Below are 13,671 nucleotides of genomic sequence, written 5' to 3'. Positions count from 1 at the left end.
CCCTGCAGTTAAATCCACTGGGTTACGTAAGGTAAAGCCCTAAATCTTCCACACTGATGTTATATATTACTGTAATTGCAAATGAAAAAAATCCCAGAGCAGGGCGGAGGACGGTGGGAGTCCACAGGAGGAGTAGGACAGGAAGAGAGAGGAGTTCGGCTAACGCAACAGGTTTGGTGATGACCTACTTTAGTCCATAGATGAATCTTCAACGTTTGAGCTACATTAATACTACACTGTAAAAAATCCAATTAATGAAATGTTGGACGGGCAAAAATATATAAGTTAAACCAATTTTTTTGTTTGAGCTAGTTGAGAAGACATATTATTTTAAGTCTAGATAAATCTGTGTTTAAAACATTGAATGAATGGTTATTTTCAAATCCAGTCAACATTCAGAATGGCTAGTGTTGACTGAACTAATTAAGACAAATCAGGTAAATATGTGGACTTATGACACCTTTGTTTCCTGACAACAAAATGCTCCTAATATTACTGTTATTTGGTCACAAAATGTAATTGTAAGAGTTGTTCAGGCGTGAATGTATGTGCTTTAAGTTTAAATATGCGGTCGGTTAATAAAGATAGCGTCTATTTAAAAATGTGCTCGGACACTTTCGGACGGAGCTCCATATGAGCTCAATAAAATCACCGGCGCTTTAAGCGCTCACACCCCGCCCAGCGCAGCCTCGCCTCGGCAAGTGCATCAGAAATCGACTGCTGCCTCTGATATCTCTGTGGCGTTTAAAAGTGATTTAATTCATTTTAATTTCTCATACTTAACAATGAAAGGGTTATGTTTTATATCATATTTTAAGATTGCACTTAATTGATATGGCTGTTGAGTGATGTTTCATATCTTTTACATTTGTTATAACCGGACTGCATGCGAATTTGAACTTCAGAGCTGAAGGAGCGGATGGAGAAATAGTCCCAATATCATAACAATCTTAAAATAAAACTTTTAAATATACCCGTGTGTGTACCCGTGCACTGTAAAAAATCCAATTAATGAAATGTTGGACGGGCAAAAATATATAAGTTAAACCAATTTTTTTGTTTGAGCTAGTTGAGAAGACATATTATTTTAAGTCTAGATAAATCTGTGTTTAAAACATTAAATGAATGGATATTTTTAAATCCGGTCAACATTCAGAATGGCTAATGTTGACTGAACTAATTAAGACAAATCAGGTAAATATGTGGAGTTATGACAGCTATGTTTCCTGACAACAAAATGCTCCTAATATTACTGTTATTTGGTCACAAAATGTAATTGTAAGAGTTTTTCAGGCGTGAATGTATGTGCTTAAAGTTTAAATATGCGGTCGGTTAATAAAGATAGCGTCTATTTAAAAATGTGCTCGGACACTTTCGGACGGAGCTCCATATGAGCTCCATAAAATCACCGGCGCTTTAAGCGCTCACACCCCGACCAGCGCAGCCTCGCCTCGGCAAGTGCATCAGAAATCGACTGCTGCCTCTGATATCTCTGTGGCGTTTAAAAGTGATTTAATTCATTTTAATTTCTCATACTTAACAATGAAAGGGTTATGTTTTAAATCATATTTTAGGATTGCACTTAATTGATATGGCTGTTGAGTGATGTTTCATATCTTTTACATTTGTTATAACCGGACTGCATGCGAATTTGAACTTCAGAGCTGAAGGTGCGAGTGGAGAAATAGTCCCAATATCATAACAATCTTAAAATAAAACTTTTAAATATACCCGTGTGTGTACCCGTGCGCGCGACCCGCTCGCGCGCGCGTGTGTATGTCTGTACAGTATGTGCGTGAGTTTTTAATTTAAAATGTCTTAACTCGGAAGGATCTGGAACACAGGTCATTTCATCTGAGATCAATCCGCACATAACAGCCTGAATCACTTACTGATTCACATGACACAAGTCATCAGCCGTTTCCTCAAGTTCACGTCAGGTAAGTGTTTGTAAATAAATGTTAATTTTAGACTATATTAATTGGCAAAGACGCAAATACTCGACGTTTTTGTAAAGATATAAGTTATATAAAGGTGTGTTATGTTATGTGTCCAAGTTAAAGTGGAGCTATTTTAGTTAAGATTACCGGACAGGGTTTATTACTCCATCTTAATTATAATTGGGACATTTTTACAAACAAACCTTATAAAATGCAATACTGGCGTGCATTTTGAGACAAAACAATAGCAGTCATATGTTAAGAGATGTCAGTATTTTAGTCAGTGATAAGTCCTGTTCGAGAAAACCGCCCAATAGTGTTTAATTCAATTACGTGTGATGTCTGAGGGAAATTTGGCAATTTTAGGGTATAAAGTCTTTCACCGTCAAGCTTTATTATATTAAACATCTATGCATGTGTGTATTTATATTCCTCTGTTTATCAAACCAGAGCGGTGATGATGAGGAGAGAGGAAGACCAGAATGTTACGTGGCGAAAGAAGTTCTCCAAAATGGCCCTGGAGATGTTCTGACTGACTTTGGAGGGCTTTTGGACTGTTTTATGCCCTCTATTTAGAGAAGACTTAATTCTGTATGTTCAGCCTGTATGATAAGTGAATAAAGCTTTTGTTTTTATGTGACTGAAGTTAATTATTTGTTAACAACACCAGCATAAATTATTTGATAAATAATTTTAAAAAGTTTATTAAGTATTCCCAAATAATAAATATTAATTGCAGTAACACATAAAACATTGAGTAAATACTTAAATTTTAATTGACAGAGTCTTTGCTGTAAGTTTTTAAAGATTCGACTGATTAAAACATTTTAGTTGAATGAGCTATAAAGCTAGTTGAGCAAACATACTTTTTTATATTTGAGTCAAAATTGGGCCAACTAAAAAACATCAATCCAGGTAACACTTTGGAGTCAGAAATTGAGTGAACGTAAAATTTCTGTGGAACTAGTTACTAAAAAATAATTCATTGAGCCAACAATTTATTTTTTACAGTGTAATGCACCGTCTGGATGCATTCAGTTCCCAACGTGACACTTCGACATGCAAAGAGACCCGAGTGACGTACGAAAGTGGTATAGCTTTACCGTGATTACTGTGTTGGATCACATCTGGATCTTTTTTGCATTAGTCAATCAAGTGAGAACGGCGAGTTGCATTCATAAGCAAAAGCCTGCGGGCCTGCAAGTAACATGAGAAAACTAGAAAACTGATTTATAGTCAAGTTAATAAGTTTCTGCTTAGATATAGAGGGAACAGAAATGCTGGAATTTACACAATTGCATTTCACAGAAGCAACTTACAAGGTACACATTTGATCACATGTTTCCACGAAATCGAACCCTCAACCTTTTGTGCTGCTAATGCAGTGCTCTTCCAATGAAGCTTTTGTGATCGAAAACGTATGTGTGTGATGGGGGTTAAATATTGCAAAGACGTAAACGATAGCGGTCAAGTGTTCGGATACGAAGAACGAATCCAATCAAGGGCTTGATCAGAGGAACCGGAGAACTTCATCATCATTATGATCTTCTTCAGCTCACGTCTTGCCTTCTCATTGGGATAATTCAGCATGTGATTTCACTTATTGTGGATTACGCCTCACATCCACAATGAAAGGAGATCCAGCAGAGGTCCGCCTGAGCGCTCGTTTCTGTTCCCGCTCTCATTTGTGGGAGCACTCAGGATGAAAAGAGAATCTCCTGTATATTTCACCCTCGTTTCGAATTGCACATGTGGGAAGCTGACCGCATCTATCCCGAATTAGGGAATTATGAACACGGAGAAAAAAAACAGAGAACTTCTCATTTCATGGTAACACAGGATGAGCTGCTAAAGCATACGTGTTCTCTTAAAGCAACACTAAAGAGTTTTTTTTTACCTTGGACAATGGACAATTCCGCTTCCAACCTGTAGGGGGAGCAAAGAGCAAAAACTCTTTAGTGTTGCTTTAAAATAAAAAATAAACAATTTATTATTTTATCGCTGTTATCATTTTGACTTCACTTTAGCAAATCTATTGTCCAAAACATCACCCATCTCTAATTGAGGACCTGGCAATAGTGATGCACAGGTCGTCTGGGTTACCCGCAGGTTGGGGTGGGTAAAGAAATTGTCACTTTATTTGCGGGGCAGGTCATTAAAAACTAAATAAAAAATGTTGCGTGCAATTCCCTAGCTTATATTAAATATTTGGGAATATATAGGCTATTATTTTATTAGGTTTTTGATAAGGTTACATACGTAGGCCTACGTAGCAACGTAACTTGCGTGATGTCCCTAAACCTTTGACCTCACGTCATGAAAGCACCAATCAGCTCCTCCCGCCAGCCACAACATCAAAACAAACTGAGAAATAAAAATGAAGATTGAGGATGATGTGCAGAGAAATTAAGGTTGGGAATTTATTGTACATAATTAAAAAAGAAAAAAGCTGCTAAATCTAATGTAGAGGTATTTACGGTTCTTCTATAAAGATGAATACAAACACAGCTTTGGAAATGATAAAAATGTGTATTTTGTTATTAATGTGACCATGCCGGTTTCTATGGTTCATAAGTGTAGGATATGTTGTTGCCAGTTTACATGGTGATGTAATCTAATGGCTGTTTCCAAGCCCTTTTACTTACATTACAATGCCTAGCAACTTATGTCTATTTATGATGTGATGTGGGGCAATTTCATAAAAGCAGGACCCACGGGTTGAAAAAAAACCCTGACCCTCTGCCTGATCACTACCAGGCAATCCTGAAGTAAAAAAAGTTTCAGAAAGCACATCCGGTCATGGGTGGTAATCCTGGCGGGGGGCCGGGGGGGACAGGCCCCCCCATCTGAGGGTACTCACCTCTAAAATTACTTATTACTTACTAGTTATTGTAACTTATAAAATAAAGTTAAAATAAGTTAAGCTAATTCAACGTTATTTTATAAACACTCATCACTAGTCAAGAAAAAAAAAATTTGTTAAAATGACTTGTAAATCTAAGTTGATTATACTTAAAAATTGAAATGCAATTATTTTTAAAGTGCGAAAAATGTATTGTGCCCCCTACAGATGAATTTTATGCCCATACACCAGGGATTTTTATGAATAGCACATCAAAATCTTTTTCTGAGTGACTGGGCCAAGCACAGCTTTACAGAAGACGACTATCCGCTTCATTGAAACTCATCAAAAAATCTCTATTATGCTCATACACAAATAACAATGGAGCTCGTCCATGGTTTCTAACACAAGGTACATGACAGCATCTAAAAGGCTTGATGTCACTTTCACATCAGAGAACAGAAAGCATGGAGACGAAACATATCTCTCTCACAGTAACCAAAAATACTGTAAATATGTAGAATATTTATTTAGAAATATATTCAAGATGTCAGACAGTCAAATTGACCGTCGTTTAGTTCATTACGCATTAAAAAAAAAATATATATAAAAAATTATAAATATACATTTACAAACTAATTTACCCAATATTTGTATGTTCAATTTATGCTTATTATTTTATAACATATTCAACATACTATTGAACCTTCCAACTTTGTGTATTCTACAGTAAAATACTATATTAAAAAATCAATAGAAAAAGGATTACCATGATGTACTTTGTGTCTTTGTCAAATAATATATCTTAATTTAATAGATATTTTTAAATGTAGAGATATTTTAATTAGGGCTGTTAAAAGATTAATCATGATTAATCGCATACAAAATTAAAGTTTGTGTTTGCATAATATTTTTGCGTGTGTTTTGTTTAATTATTACGTATATATAAACACACACATACATTTAAGAAATGTAATAAACATGTTATTTATGTATTTATTTTTTTATTTATATATCAACTTAAAAATCAAAATATATATATATAAATGTAAATGTTTCTTGAATACATACATGCATTTGTGTGTATTTATATATACAAAATAAGTACACACAATGCACAAACATATATTATGCAAAACCAAACTTTTATTTAGTATGCGATTAATCGCGATTAATCTTTTGACAGCCCTAATTTTAATAAGAATGGTAGGCTTGAGAGATGCCATGCCAATATGCAATCTGTTGCAATTTGTAAAATTTGAGTGCCTGTTTCTGGGTCGACCTCGCCTGGGATCGACCTCTGACAGACAGAAAGCACAGAAATTGGGACAAGCTGATCTTGGATCTGATTCTGTGAGACGTAGAAGCTTAAATTTCTCTCTCTGCTGGCCTGTTGCTGTCAGTCCGGGCGCCTGTTTTAGTTCACAGCTCCCTGGGCAGAGCGCGAGAGCCACGCAGGAAAGACTTACTGCAGGAAATACCTCACAGATAGTCACCCCGCCGGGATCGTAAGAAGAATGAACGAAAAAGCCGGGGGTGGTTGTGAGAATCTGGGTCTGGAAATGCTTTCAGCGGAACGAGGCCCTGAATGGCTCTTTAATTAGAGTTATACGAGGCGTCGTATAGCGGCACAATCTGCTCGCATTCGCTTAGTTCTCCAGTCGCCGAATTAGCGATGCATTCCCAAGGCCCTCGTGTCCCACCGAATGGAATGAACGGCGATATTCCACGGGCCGCGTAAACATTCAATCGCAAGTGGCCCCGAGGACGACTCTGGAGGGTTACTGATATATCAGTAGCGTATAAAAATGTCCTTCTTTTAAAAGCGCTCGACTGACTAATCTACGGGAAACGAAACAAACATCACCTGACCCCGGCGTTTCTCAAAAAGAAAATCCCACACAAAAGGCTGAAAATATGAACGCGAGCCAGCGACAGGGGTGGTAGCGCCAATCACAGCGAAGGCCAAACCAAAGCTGGAATGGAAGTTGCAGAGAAGAAAACCAACAACTAAATCAAAACGTTCATGTTGTTGAACAGTGAGCTTAGCCAACGGTGAAGTGTTCCTCCAACAAAAGCAATTAATGTAGTCTTCAGGAAATAGAAACCATCTCAAAAATAGCATTTTTTACAGAAAGCTTCAAAGATAAATACATTACACATACATACACACACATATGAGGGTTCAAGTATTTCTCTAGATAGGAAAGATGGGGACTTTTAACTCAAAGTAATGCTTACAGTATACAGTAAACGAGGCCATTCATACACCCAACAAATGTTAAAACCCCCAAACTCCTTATTTTTTTATACAGTAAAACGCTTTGAGTGAAGAAGTCCAAATTTATATCGGCTTGCATGGGTCTGTAGAGAGCTTTATACCAAACACTGTTCAACAAAGAGCAAAAGTGTAAAGCTCTCACTAACTGTCTAACTTTTATTTTAAAAGTGTATTAAAGAGGACATTTTACAAGTCTTTTTTAAGATGTCAAATAAATCTTTGTTTTTTGAAGTTTTAGCACAAAATACTTTGTAGGTGTGAGCAAAAATGTGCCGTTTTTGGGTGTGTCCTTTAAAATGCAAATGAGCTGATCTCTGCACTAAATGGCAGTGCCATGGTTGGATAATGCACAGGGTTCCCACACCTTAGGGCGCACTCACATTATCCAAACCAAACCATGCCCCAGCGCGATTGTCACCCCTCCCTACTCCCCCAGATGCACGCACTCACACTGTACTTTTATCAATCCGAGTCCGGGCGCGCTTTCGTCATTTAGATGCGATTGTTTTGAAAAAAGCAGGAAGTAAAGCTCTGGAACCCACCGTAATGATAAGTCTGGGTTTTTTATTCGGAGTCGTTTGATTCGCGATTACAGACAGCCCTCTCACATGTCATCATATTGCTTAGTTGATCTGTCACGTGTGCAGCTCAGACATTCACGTAACCCCGCTGTTCGCATCAAAAGGTTTTTACGAAGGCAGATGAAGGTGAGTGGTCGCGCAACTGACGTCTTCACCTTTTGAATCGCGCTCAGCCGCGATTGCGCTCACACCACAGCCTTTCGCGCCTGAGCCAAGTTTAACCCATCCGCGCCCGGGTGCGGTACAGAGCGATCACACTAGTCAAACAAACCAGGCTTTGGGGGTCAAACGCGCCCGAGCGCGGTTTGGTTTGGATAGTGTGAGTGCGCCCTCAGTTAACTTCAAATTCAAGGACTTTCAAGGACTTTCCAGGTCCAATACCCTCAAATTCAAAGACTAAATGTGGGGACACATTTCAAGTGAGAGCAAGGTTACATTGTGTTATCTTTAAAGATACATTGTTACAGTTCCCTTTCGAGGGAACTCGCGCTGCGTCACTGCGGTGACACTTTGGGGACGCCTCCAGGGTTAAGTGCGTCTGAATGTGTATATCAAATTCAACCAATGGTGAGGCTTGATGACAAAGACAGGGTGATGCAGGAGCCAGGAAGTATATCGCTATCTGAAATATTGCCAAAGATGGCATTACAGGGACGCAGAAAGTATGGCAAGGAAGACGCAGCGTCTCGTTCCCTTCTCGAGGAACAACAGTTACATACGTAAGCCGAGACGTTTTCATGTGTCAAACACAACTATGCAAAAAAGCATTTTGCATACAGAAGATTTAAGCATGTGCTTAAAAAGTCTAGAATTTTGATGATATTATCCTACACTACACAGGGAATGATATGGATTTTTTTTCCCGAAAACATTTTGCATAAAATAGATTCAAGCACTTATAATGACCTGTATCTATGCAAGTATATTTTCAACAACTTCCCAGGGCCTTGAATTATTTCCCCCAGATTCACAAACTTTCAAGGATTTCAAGGAGCCGTGGGAACCCTGAACTTACTCCGTGTGTCAACATGCCCCAGTCATTCTTACGTATTTGCATAGTGCAATAATAATATTAACGTGGGATAAAACTGGTGCTTAACCACCAGAAAACCCCCCAGACACACAAAATCACAAAATATGAGGTGATCCCAGCTGCTTATATTATTATGGGAAACCGGATCAAATACAGCAGCTATACAAACTGTCAATCAGAGACGTACAACATTACTGTAATCGCTCTAATCACCGTCTGTTATCTCTCATGCACAATCCCTGTAGGGCACGCAGTGACATCGAAATATCGCCAAAAACAAATCTGAACTGATCCGATCATTAAGAAGCTTGTTTATTTTATTTTTTAGACAATCACCCGACTAAAGCCTCAGTAAAACAATGTGTGCATGTAGAGGATTATAATGTTTGAACACTAAGCTTTCAAACACACATAATACATTTGCACTGATATCAATTACATTTAGACAGCCAATAAAATCTACTGTACATTTAAATACAGCAGAAAATTTTAAGTTTCATGTATACGGTGTAATCAATAGTCTGTCGAATGTCAACAGCTTTGATATTTTCCTATTGATATTAACTGGTTAGATTTTGAGTATTTCTTACTGAAGCAAGAAATGGTAGAAGATCTTAAAAAAGTCCCAGCTGAATTGTTTCTATAGCAAACTCTACTGTTTTGTCCCTGTGGCAAAACACACTTTGACAAAATGTGCCTGAAAACAAAATAATAATTTTATGCAATTCTTTCAAAACAGGCGTAGCGATGTCTGTTCGGATACTCTAGTGGCTTCTCCCTTAAGATAAATTAAGAACCACAAAGCCTCATCCCTCACTTTCTATCTCTCTCCTCCCGTTCATATCTCCCGCTTTCCCAGGATGCCTGTCAGGAGAGGAGCTTGCAGATGGATGCAGCTCAGCATCCAAACCACACGCTGTGGATTACACGTGTGCACACACGTTTCTTTAGCCAGCACCCACAGCCACACTGCCCTCAGCGGAGAGATGGTGTGTGGACCATTACAACAAACAAACAACGGAAACGTGCTGAGAACAGTTTTATCTGACTGGGTGACACATTTGTGGTGCGACTTGTGGGCAAATCAAAGACGCTGTCACTAGAAGATGATGATGAGTTCATATTGCCAGTGTTACGATTCTGCTGAATTGTGATTCATTATGAGGAACAGCTCAACAGACATAATAACACATTTCTTGGGAGATTGAAAACAGGCATGGCGAGCTTGTATTATTTTTATGAAAGTAATAAACGGTAGGGTTGCACGATACTAAGGATGTGCAATAACTTTGTAACTAATGCAATATACGATATGCGATTTTGTAATGGTTTGCTACAAGTTTGTAAAATCAAAATGATGAAATATATGTTCTGCAATAAAATTTTATGCATTATTGGGAATGCCTAAATTTAAAGAGTCATCTGCCCACCTACTTTGAAGTGAATTGATAAAAATGGTACGGATGTGACTAGGGATGCACCGATAGGATTTTTTTGGGCGGATACCGATACCGATTTAAACAGACAACTTCTGGCCGATACCGATACCGATATTAAACACTTGTATACAATACTATACAGTTGGTCTATTAGCTAGTTTATTTCTGCATCAAATTATTTTTACTGAACATGGATTGGATCTAATTAACATTCAACTGACCAACATAATAAGAGAGGCACAAATTAAGCTCAAACAAATATAATAAGACAGCATGACAACCCTCAAAGGTGGTTTTTGCTATTCAGCATTTATTTTATTAACAACATTAACTCGTTTTTTACATATAATGGATTTCTTTATGCAGTTAATTAATAAACAATCGGTATCTACCTTTCTCCTGCTATTGCCGATGGTTTCAAATTCATCAAAAATCGGCCGATAAATATCGGCGGCCGATACATCGGTGCATCACTAGATGTGACAATACATGCCGATATACGCTAATAATACGTGGCCTATAGCGATTCTGAATCGCACAGCCGATATCATGCACAGCTATTTCATGTACTACGGCTTTTGATCAGTAAGTCCTTATCGATCTGAAATCACTGTCAGTTCGAGTCGTTTATAACATGCATTTAAAAGCAACACTCGTCAAACATAATCATTAAACATATCGTTTATAATCATAAAAACTAGTATGAAAAAGTCTGTCCAAACGTTCCTAAACTGTACAACGATGATAAGCAGTGGTTTATCTTCTGTCAAGAAGAACCAGAAAAGTCTTTGTAGATACAGAGAAAGAGAGTGAAGTTTGGTGGTGTCTGTTTTCCCTCTGGCTGGTGAGGGTCAGGTCTCTCCAGCATAAACACATGCCTTCATGGTTCATACATTTCCTGCTTCTCTCCTCAGCACAGCGCCGGGCCACACATGCACAGGACAGCACAGAGAACAGACAACAGAGATGAGCCCGACAGACAGAGAGATACTGTCATACAATCCTTTCTGCATTTTGCAACATTCGTAGAATTTAATCCCAACCTCACGTCTGAACCGAACCCGTAAAGTTCAGCATCCACTGAGGTCTGTTTCACACAGCGAGCAGCATTATTTTAGTGCCCATAATAACAGGTTACAGCATTGACATGGAGAGCAAAGTCAGAGTAGCGGAACGACATTTGGAAATCACGGCTGGTGTACTTTTGCAATATTGGGTTTTATGAATCAGTAATAATAATTTCATGAAACATGTACCAAATATAAATAACATGGTTTGCCAGGGTCCAATTCCCAGGCAAAAAAACATGATAATACTACATATTTTGGATATATTTAGTACCATTGCATTACGATGATAATAGTACCGATGTATAAAGTGCCCTATATTTTTACATTAACATACCATATGGTAATAAAACTGTAGTATAGTATAAATCACTGTAGAACTACCATGTCACTTTAAAATTTCCATTTATTAGTTGTTTCTATCCAAAATGACATACAAATGAGATTTACTGCACTACACACTATTTACATTTTGCAGATGCTTTTATCCATTGCAACATTTTATCTGTATGTGTGTGTTCAATGGGGCACAAACCCACAAGCCCAAAGTACACTTTGGCCACCCACAATCGCGTGCCACCAGCATGACATCATTTTGGGCATCAGGATGGTCAGCGGTCATCTGCACACCCCCATCTTGCATGCAACTCAACTTTATGCCGTGTGCATAAAACAGTGCACGTACAACAGAGTATGTGCCTGAAAAATTTTGAGACAGGAGACCCCACTATAGCAAATATACACAATGGTAATATACAACGGGCGCACACACCATTGTCTTTTCTATCTTAAATTTTTATCTCCTCACAGCCTTTGCTCTGCTAACACAATGCTCGATTGATCTACAGCAGAGGTCTTGAACTACTCTTCTTCGAGGGCAGATTTTAAAAATGTAAATATGATGCGGGCCAAACTTTTATATCATTATTATATTATATCATTATTATATATGGTATAACTTATGTTGTTTTTGTTACTTTTTGTTATAGTTCATATTTTAAAATACATGCATTTTCAAAAAAAGACTGAAAACTTACATTTTCTTTTTAAGATTTTAAAAACAATTGCAGTTTAACATTGCAAGAGTCAAATGTTAAAAGTTTAATAGAGGCAGCAAGCACGAGTGATTGACATGTTAAGTCAATGCAAAAATGTGATTAGGCATCCTGCGGCATGGTACGCGCGTTAGGCGCGCCGCAAAGCGAATTGAGCGTTACCGCGGGAAACGCACGTGTTGAAAAATCAGAACTTTGGCGGATTCCGCGCTGCTAAAACTCAATTGTGCTTTCTCTGCACTAAATGACAGTGCTGTGGTTGGATAGTGCAGATTAAGGGGTGGTATTATTATAAGAGCTCCTTATGACATCATAAGGAGAGCCAAATTTCAACGACCTAATTTTTCATGTGCTTGTAGAGAATGGTTTACCAAAACTAAGTAACTGGGTTGATCTTTTTCACATTTTCTAGGTTGATAGAAGCACTGGGACCCAATCATAGCACTTAAACATGGAAAAAGTCAGATTTTCATGACATGGCCGCTTTAATTATTTACCTATTCATAATCAATCGGATTTAAATGTTACTGATAACGTTAAACAAAAAAAGATGAATAATGTTCACCTTGCACACAGTGTTTTGATTTATAACACACTGAAATACATCACTTCCGGTCGGAGTGTCACATGCGGTGTAGTTTCACAAGTTTATTTATTTTTTAATGCATTCAAAGTTTAAACTGGATCCGAAAATTACACACACGCAGATTATGCAGCCACGCACCCCCTTTCCGACTCTCATTCCATTATCAGCCATCATTCGTCATGTGTACGGTGAAAAGGCGGCTTTAAAGTAACCACGCTGATTTTAAATCAGACAAAGATTACCGGCGGGCCGGATTAAGATGATTGGAGGGCCGCGTTTGGCCCACGGGCCACCAGTTAACTAGCCCTGATCTACAGGAACACATTTGTGACCAATCATAACCATACATTTTTTTTAAATTGAGCTTTATATATCATCTGAAAGTTGAATAAATAATAGGGGTGTAACGATTCATTCGTTTTCTCGATGCATCGATTACAAATCCTGCCGATGCATATGCATCGATCTTGAAACCTGGATTTTTGAATCGTGAATCGTTTGTTTCGATTTTATATTTAACAATCGAATGAATCGTGATTATATAACGAATATGATGGATAATAAAAAATATATAAATAAATTTTAAATTAGTTACATCTGCGACGTAAAATGAGCAGTGGATTACGTCACTACTCTTCAATTTGCGGCGCGCCTGTTTGCTGTCATTTGAATAAACACAGCAGACAGTGCACAAATGGAGGGACACGAAGGAGAACAACGCACCAGCCAACATGAGATCAAAGGTTTGGGATTACTTCAGTTTTCACGAAGTAAATTGAAAGACTGTCCGAAGTCCGTTGCAGTTTGCAGACATTGTAAATCTGAGTTAAAATACATTGGAAATACA

The 13,671-nt window shown here is 38.0% G+C and overlaps 1 protein-coding gene across 19 annotated transcripts in view; it reads right to left on the bottom strand.

Annotated features, from left to right (window-relative positions):
* Positions 1 to 13,671, bottom strand: part of nfixb (nuclear factor I/Xb) — a 189,707-nt gene that overhangs the window by 62,828 nt on the left and 113,208 nt on the right. The window lies entirely within an intron of this gene.

The sequence above is a fragment of the Paramisgurnus dabryanus genome, chromosome 3 (genome assembly GCF_030506205.2).
Source record: "Paramisgurnus dabryanus chromosome 3, PD_genome_1.1, whole genome shotgun sequence".
Classification (NCBI taxonomy): Eukaryota; Metazoa; Chordata; class Actinopteri; order Cypriniformes; family Cobitidae; genus Paramisgurnus; species Paramisgurnus dabryanus.
Note: the sequence above shows the minus strand (reverse complement) of the source record. Positions and strands in the feature narration are given on the sequence as shown.